This window comes from Callithrix jacchus, chromosome 1 (assembly GCF_049354715.1).
Source record: "Callithrix jacchus isolate 240 chromosome 1, calJac240_pri, whole genome shotgun sequence".
Classification (NCBI taxonomy): domain Eukaryota; kingdom Metazoa; phylum Chordata; class Mammalia; order Primates; family Cebidae; genus Callithrix; species Callithrix jacchus.
Window position 1 is genome coordinate 178,737,497 of NC_133502.1, and position 9,146 is coordinate 178,746,642.

The window sequence follows — 9,146 nt, forward strand, 5'->3', positions numbered from 1 at the left end:
TATGAGGAATCGGGACACTTCCCAATTTTTGTTTTGCTTTTTTTTTTTTTTTTTTGATGGAGTCTTGCTCTGTTACCCAGGCTGGAGCTCAGTGGCACAATCTCAGCGCACTACAACCTCCGCCTCCCAGGTTCGAGCAATTCTCCTGCCTCAGCCGCCTGAGTAGCTGGGATTACAGGAGCCTGCCACCACAACTGACTAATTTTTTTTTCTTTTTTTTTTTTTTGACACAGAGTTTCGCTCTTATTACCCAGGCTGGAGTGCAATGGCGCGATCTCGGCTCACCGCAACCTCCGCCTCCTGGGTTCAGGCAATTCTCCTGCCTCAGCCTCCTGAGTAGCTGGGATTACAGGTGTGTACCACCATGCCTACTTTTTGTATTTTCGGTAGACATGGGGTTTCACCATGCTGTCCAGGCTGGTCTCAAACTCCTGACCTCAAGTGATCTACCTGCGTCGGCCTCCAACAGTGCTGGGATTACAGGCGGGAGCCACCCTGCTCAGTCTGTTGTTTTTAATCATGGTCGTCTGAAGTGGCATTGCATTATGGATGTGATTTGCATTTTCCTAATGATCAGTGGAGTTGAGCATCCTTTCCAGTGTTTACTGGCCATTTGTATCTCTTCTCTGAAGAAATGTCTACTTAAGTCCTTTGCCCATTTTTGTTTTAATTGGGGTAAAATATACAAAACATAAAATTTGCCATCTTTTTTTTGAGATGGAGACTTTCTTTGTCACCAGGCTGTAGTGCAGTGGCGCGATCTCAGCTCACTGCAACCTCCGACTCCCTGGTTCAAGCGATTCTCCTGCCTCAGCCTCCTGAGTAGCTGAGATTACAGGCACCCACACCATGCCTGGTGAATTTTTGAATTTTTAGTGGAGTTTTCATCATGTTGGCCAGAATGGTCTCAATCTCCCGACCTCATGATCCATCCACTCCGGCCTCCCAAAGTGTTGGGATTCCAGGCATGGGCCACCGCGCCTGGACAAAATTTACCGTCTTTTACATGTCCAGTCCAGTCATGCTAAGTACTTTCACCAATCTCCAGAACTCTTTATCTTGCAAGAATGAGTAATCTACACCTATTCCACGGCTCTCCATTTCTTCCTGCTCCTTACCCCTCCCATTGCCAACCACTGTTCTGCTGTCTTTGTGAATCTGACTACTCTAGAGACTTCGTATAACTGGAATCATACAGTGTTTATCTTTTTGTGAGTGACTTATTTCTCTTAGCACAATGTCCTCCAGGTTCCCTTTGCCTATTTCAATTTTTTGGGTTTTTTTTGCTTTTGCCATCCAATGATATCCAATAAATAATTGCCAAATTCAGTATCAGAAGATTTCCTCTATGTTTTATTATAAGAGTTTTCATTTTTAGCTTTTCTATTGGAGCTTTGGTCTATTTTATTTTTGAAACACAGTTTCACTCTTGTTGCCCAGACTGGAGTGCAATGGTGTGATCTCAGCTCACTGCAACCTCCATCTTCCTGGTTCAAATGATTCTTCTACCTCAGCCTGCTGAGCAGCTGGGAAGACAGGCATGTGCCATCACGCCCAACTAATTTTTTGTATTTTTAGTAGAGACAGCGTTTCTCCATGTTGGTCAGGCTGGTCTCGAACTCCTGACTTCAGGTGATCTGCCCACCTTGGCCTCCCAAAGTGCTGGGATTACAGGCATGAGCCATGGCACCCAGCCCTTTCTTCCCTATTCTAGACTGGACCTCAGATTCTTCAGGCTTATGGTTTAGGTGGGACTGATCCCCCACTCCTAGCTCTAAGCTTGGGCCTTAATTGGCTGAAGCTTATCAACACACCCCTTCTCTCCCCTCTTGCCCCTTGTGTTGATTGGTTCAAGAATAGACAAACGACCCCCTTCAGGCCAGTCTGGGCCAATGAGACCCAGTTCCTAAGACTTGATTGGCAGGGTCAGGGGTGGGGAAGAAGTGGGTCATTTTTAGTAAGAAATGAACACCGAGTAGAAGCCCTAAGCTGCTGCCTTCAGCCAAGTGGAGTGCCTTCGTGGGAACAGCTCTACTACCAAGGAAGCAGGGCCAGACACAGAGAAAGGAAAACCAAATTCTCTCATAGCCTGTGAGCCCTGGATCCAGCTTTGCCTGAAGGCATTGTTGCTGAACTTAAGTTTCATGAGTCAAAAAGTTCTGGGCCAGGTGTGGTGGCTCACGCCTGTAATCCCAGCACTTTGGGAGCCCAAGGTGGGCAGATCACGAGGTCAGGAGTTTGAGACTAATCTGACCAAATGGTGAAACTCCATCTCTAGTAAAAATTCAAAAATTAGTTGGACATGGTGACACATGCCTGTAATCCCAGCTACTCAGGAGGCTGAGGCAGAAGAATCACTTGAACCTGGAAGAGGGAGGTTGCAGTGAACCAAGATTGTGCCATTCCACTCCAGCCTGGGCAACAAGAGCAAAACTCCATCTTAAAAAAAAAAAAAGTTCCCTTTTTGCTTTAGCCCGTTTGGGTCAGGTTTTCTGTTGCTATAAAGTGCTTTTGCAGATAATTGTTACTGGAAAGGGGTCCAGATCCAGACCCCTAGAGAGGGTTCTTGGATCTTGCACAAGGAAGAATTTGAGGTTAGTCTGTAAAGGGAAAGCAAGTTCATTAAGAAGGTAAAGGAATAAAGAATGGTTACTCTGTAGACGGCATAGCCTCAAAGGCTGCTGCTTGCCCATGGTTCTGGTTATTCCTTGATGATATACCAAACAAGGGGTGGATTATTCATGCTTCCCCTTTCTAGACTGTATAGGGGATCTTCCTGATGTTGCCATGGCATTTGTAAACTGTCACCGTGCTGGTGGGAGCGTAGCAGTGAGGAGGTCACTCTCATCGCCGTCCTGGTTTTGTTGGGTTTGGGCTGGCTTCTTTACTGCAATCTATCTTATCAGCAAGGTCTTTGTGACCTGTATCTTGGGCCGACCTCCTGTGTCACCCTGTGACTCAGAATGCCTTAATCATCTGGGAATGCAGCCCAGCAGGTCTCAGCCTTACTTTATCGAGCCCCTGTCCAAGATGGAGTTGCTCTGGTTCGAACACCCTGACAGAGGAACACACAAGGCATCAGGGAGCCTGAGGGGACTTCAGTCTCCCTGGAGCATCTGGGAAGGCTCCCCAGATAATGTTGGGACAGAATTCTGAAAGAGGAGTAGGGGGTAATTAGGGAAGGAAGGGCAGTGCTGTCACAGGGAGAATGATTGAGACAAAGTGTCCTTCCTGAGACTCTGGAGGAATTCATTTATCAGTAGTGGCCTAAGAGTGCCCTGTGGGTCAGGCCTTCGCTAATGCCCAGTTAGAGGATGAGCTGATCTGGGGGCAGTGCCAATTCAGCCCCCTCTCATGCTCTCAGTGTTGCCTTGGAGTCAGGGTCCAAGTGTGAGAGGGGGCTGAGTTGGCACTGCCCCCAGTTAAGCTCATCCTCCCAACTTCTTTTTTTTGAGATGGAGTCTTGCTCTGTCACCCAGGCTGTAGTACAGTGGCACGATCTTGGCTCACTGCCACCTCTGCTTCCTGGGTTCAAGGTTCAAGCAATTCTGCCTCAGCCTCCTGAGTAGCTGGGATTACAGACACGTGCCACCATGCCCAGGAAATTTTTGTACTTTTAGTAGAGATGGGGTTTCACCTGTTAGCCAGGCTGATCTCAAACTCCTGACCTCAGGTGATCCACCTGCCTCGGCCTCCCAAAGTGCTGGGATTATAAATGTGAGCCACCCAACCCAGCCCCTCTCATCTTACTCTAAGATGAGGTCTGGGGGATCACCCAGGAGCCCTGGCTGGGAAGCCAAGCTGTGCTGTCTCCTGGGCCAAGTCCTTCCCAGCCACTGAGCTGGGCTTTGGCTGGAAGCAAACCTTCCAGGCCTGAGCCCGAGATAAGGCTGATTGTGTTGTTTTTGAGAAAAAGCTCCTTTGCCTCATCTAGAGCTCCCATTCTAGAGGGCTCCTTTGCCCTCCCTGCTTTTCAGTGCGTTTGCCCATGCCTGCTGCCGTTTTGCTGTCCAGCCCTCGTAAAATCCATCAGCGGGTGGCCGGATTGAGTTTCAATCATGTTTGACCTCCGTGGAATGAGTCTCTCTGGACCCTTTGGAACCGCTCTGAGCATCGGGCCTCCAGAGCATCTTGCGCTGGACGATTCAGACAGAATTATGAACAACGCTGGATTTACTCCTCCACAGGGGCCTACTGGGAGCCTTGTCCACGAGGCAAAGCAGGGGAGTGTGTCTCAGGAGGCACAGGGCCCGACTGCTGCAGGGTCTTTCCGGCTCAGGGCTGAACCTCGCCTTCCGGCCTGTAGACCATCAAAGACAGTGGTAATGACGGGTGCTTAAATCACCCGCAAGCCACCAGGCCATTTGGAAGATGCTTAAACTTACACATTCCCTTCTCTCTGTCTATTTTCATTCTGTCCCCCAGCCCTCTGAAGGGCACCCAGTGGCCAGCAAGCCCCTGTAACCAGCTTGGTGTTGACAGGTATCTTAGTCTTTGTGGGCTGCTATAGCAAAATACCATAGACTGAGTGGCTAATGAAAAACAGAATGTTTTTCTGGGCGCAGTGGCTCACACCTGAAATCCCAGCACTTTGGGAGGATGAGGCAGGCAGATCATGAGGTCAGGAGTTCAAGACCAGCCTGGCCAACATGGTGAAACCCTATCTGTACTAAAAATACAAAAAATTAGCTGGATATGGTGGTACATTCCCGTAATCCCAGCTACTCAGGAGGCTGAGGCAGGAGAATTGCTTGAACCAGGACACAGGAGTTGGAGGTTGTAGTGAGCCGAAATCGTGTCACTGCACACCAGCCTGGGCTACAGGGTGAGACTCTGTTTCAAAAAAACAAAAACCAAAAAAAAAAAAGAAAAAAAAAATCCCTGGAAACTTATTGCTCCTGGTTCTGAAGGCTGGGAAGTCCAAGACCAAAGTGTCTGCAGATTCCATCTCTGGTGGAACCCATTCCTCATCGCCATCTTCTCACTGTAGCCTCACAAGGCAGGATTTCTCTGGGGCCTCTTTTTCATTTTTGATTAATTAATTTATGTATTGAGACAGAGTCTCACTCTGTCACCCAGGCTGTAGTACAGCGGCATGATCTTGGCTCACTGCAAGCTCTGCCTCCTGGGTTCAAGCGATTCTCCTGTCTCAGCCTCCTGAATAGCTGGGAATATAGGCATGTGCCACCACACCCAGCTAATTTTTGTATTTTTAGTAGAGGCGAGGTTTCACCGTATTGGTCAGGCCAGTCTCAAACTCCTGACCTCAGGTGATCCACCTGTCTTGGCCTCCTAAAGTGCAGCCACCTCACCAGGCTGGGGCCTCTTTTTAGGGGCACAAATCCCTTTCATGACAGCTCGATCCTCTTGACCTGATCACTTCCCAAAGGCCCCACCTCCTCACACCATCATCTTGGGAGTATTTCAACACAGGAGTTTAGGGGAGGCTGGTATGGTCGCTTATGCCTGTAACCCCAACACCTTGGGAGGAAGAGGCGAGATGATTGTTTGAGCCTGGGAGTTCAAGACCAGCCTGGACAACAAAATGACTCCCTGTCTCTGTAAGTTAAAAATGATAATAGGCCAGGCACAGTGGCTCACGCCTGTAATCCCAGCACTTTGGGAGGGTGAGGCGGGCAGATCACCCAAGGTTGGGAGTTTGAGACTAGCTTGACTAACATGGAGAAACCCTGTCTCTACTAAAAATACAAAAAATTAGCTAGGCGTGGTGGCACATGCCTGTAATCCCAGCTACTTGGGAGGCTGAGGCAGGAGAATTGCTTGAACCCAGGAGTTTGCCAAGGTCATGCCATTGCACTCCAGCCTGGGCAACAAGAGTGAAACTCCATCTCAAAAAAAAATAATAAATAAAAAGGAATTTTAGGGAAACACAAATGTTCAGTCCATCACAGCCTGTTTCCTTCCAGTGGAGCAGGGCTGAGGACCACAAGGAGCGGGAGAAGCTGGGTGGTCAGGAGCTGCGGAGAGGCCAACCTCCATGGACTGCCCCCCATTTTCACCTCTTCTTCCACTTCCTGCCTCCAACCCGGGACCCAGCTCTTGGCAAAGGCAACTGGATCTTGCTGTTGTTGCTGGACAGGAATGGGGCTGAGGAGCTGCTCCACTCCCCGGTCTTCATATTTCATCTGGTGGGAGAATAGGAGGGGTGGCTAGGTCACTAGGCTGGGTGCATTTCAGAGCCCAGGGAGCAGATACTATTGTTTTGCAAATGAAGCCCCAGAAGGTAGGGGGCTGTCCCAGACTTCCTGCCTTGCTGTCCCAGACCTCCTCCTTGACCTCCTGTCCTAGAGAGTATTCCAGAACTTCACTTAGGCCTCTAAGCTCTGGGCCCTGTGCCCCCACCTAATTGACGAGTTTTCCTACATCCTTTTTTTTTTGAGTCAGAGTCTCACTTTGTTGCTCAGGCTGGAGTTGTGCAGTGGTGTGATCTCGGTTCACTGCAACTTCCACCTCCTGGGTTCAAGCTCTGTGTCAGCCTCCTGAGAAGCTGGATTGTAGGCACCTGCCAGTATGCCCTGCTAATTTTTTTTTTTTGAGATGGAGTCTCACTCTCTCACCAGGCTGGAGTGCAGTGGAGTGATCCTGGCTCACTGCAATCTCCGCTTCCCAGGTTTAAGTGATTCCCCTGCCTCAGCCTCCTGCGTAGCTGGACTACAGGCATGTGCCATCACACCTGGCTTTTTAAATTTTTTTATTTTAATAGAGACCGGGTTTCACCATGTTGGCTAGGATGATCTCAATCTCCTGACCTCATGATCTGATCGGCCTGGTCTCCCAAAGCACTGGGATTACAGGTGTGAGCCACTGTGCCTGGCTTTTTTTTTTTTTTCCTTGAGACAGGGTCTCACTCTGGTTGCCCAGGCTGGAGTGCAGTAGCACAATCAAGGCTCACTGCAGCCTCCACCTCCTGGGCTTGGGTGATTCCCCCGACGTCAGCCTCCCAAGTAGCTGGGACTATAGGCGTGTGCCACCACACCTGGCTAATTTTTTTGTATTTTTAGTAGAGATAGGGTTTTGCTATGTTTTCCTATGTTGTCCAGGCTGGTCTTGAACTCCTGGACTCAAGCAATCTGCCCACCTTGGCCTCCCTGAGTGCTGGGATTCAGGTGTGAGCCACTGTACCACCTATTTTAAAACATTCTGCCTCTCTGTTCCTCGGAGTCCACACAAAGTGGGACTGTCCAGCAAGCTGCCCTTCCTGCCTCCTGTCTGCTGTGGCTCTGTGACCCCTGCATAGCCCATCAGACCGCCTCTCCCGGGACCAATTTTTTTTTTTTTTGAGACAGAGTCCTGCTGTGTTGCCCAGGCTGGAGTGCAATGGTGTGATCTTGGCTCACTGCAACCTCTACCTCCCAGGTTCAAGCGACTCCCCTGCCTCCACCTCCTAAGTAGCTGGGATTACAGGTGCTCACCATCATGCCCAGCTATTTTTAAAATATTTTTAGTACAGATGGAGTTTCACCATATTGGCCAGGCTGGTCTCAAACTCCCCACCTCAAGTGATCCACCTGCTGTGGCCTCCCAAAGCATTGTGATTACAGGCATGAAGCACCATGCCCAGCCTCCTAGGACTGAATTTTGAGCAAACGACTGCACACAGGGAGGAGAATGGCCAAGGCTGATGGCTGTATCCTGAACTGGCAGCCTGGAGACCCCATGCCCTTGCTGCTACTATGTCGACCTCAGGTCCTGCAGATTCCCAGGCCCTGCCCCTCCTCTGCCCTGAGTGCTTCCACATGCACGTTGCCAATTCTGCGGCCCTTAGCCACCTTTGGTTTCTGTTGCAGGCCTCCCTGGAGCTCGGGGTGGCTGGAGAGAGGAACCAGCTCTCTCCCAGTGACTGTCCCCACTGTGGATGCCCTGGCAGGCTCTCCTTCCTTCTACTAAGTGTCTCTTTTGCTTCACTGGCTTGGGAGATGCTAGCCTTACAAAGATTTTCTGACCTTCCTTCTGACGCAGATGAAAACTGTGAGTGAGGGAACGACAGACAAGTGTTGGGAAACACAGCCAGGCCCCCTGACCTCCAGGTATGCAGCTCAGCTCACCGCTGCCCCATGCTGAGTACCACGGCCAGCTGCCCAGAGTGAGAAGAGACTCGCTTAGGCCCTCCTCAACGCCTTGATCACTGGGGAAGGTGAAGTTCAGAGATGGCATGTCTTTCCCATGCAGCAAGAGGCTTTGAGGACCAGAACACGCTGCCTGATGGCTCCCTGGAAAGAGCAGAGAGGTCCCTTCTCACATGCAGGTACCTAAGAAAACCAAGGAGGGGCCGGGCGCAGTGGCTCATGCCTGTAATCCCAGCACTTTGGGAGGCTGAGGTGGGTGGATCACCTGAAGTCAGGAGTTCGAGACCAGCCTGGCCAACATGGGGAAACCCTGTATCTTACTAAAAATACAAAAGTTAGCTGGGCATGGAAGCGTATGCCTGTAAGCCCAGCTACTTGAGACAGGCCATGCCGGGAGCGGAGGGCCGAGGGCTATGGTCAGCCTGCTCCAGCGGGAGGACGTGAGCCAGGCCTGTCCAGTAGGGCTTCCACATCCTCTTCTGGAACAAGGACCCGGGAGATACCTGTTTCATGCCCTGGAGGTCGTGATAGCACCTATCAGCGTTAAATGCCATCTGGTTCAGCTGGGCATAGTGGCTCACACCTGTAATCCCAGCTCTTTGGGAGGCTGAGGTGGGTGGATCACCTGAGGTCAGGAGTTCAAGACCAGCCTGACCAACATGAAGAAACCTAAAAATAAAATGAGCTGGGCGTGGTGGTGTATGCCTGTAATCCCAGCCACTTGGGAGGCTGAGGCAGGAGAATCGCTTGAACCCAAGAGACGGAGGGTGCAGTGAACAGAGATCACACCATTGCAGTCCAGCCTGGGCGACAAGAGTCAAACTCTGTCTCAAAAAAGAAAAAAATGCCATCTGGTCCTCACCTCGAAAGGAGCTGGTCCCCAGTGAGAGTGTGACCACCATGGCGGACAGCTCTGACTTGTAGGGATGAGCACCTTCTGGTCCTGTCTGAACACAGCCTTGCAAATTGCCATTTGCCCTGAGTGGGGAGTGCTGTGCCCAGGTGGAGTGCAGTCAGCCACGTGGCAGGCGAGGTGGGCAGGAGAAACTGTAGGATTCT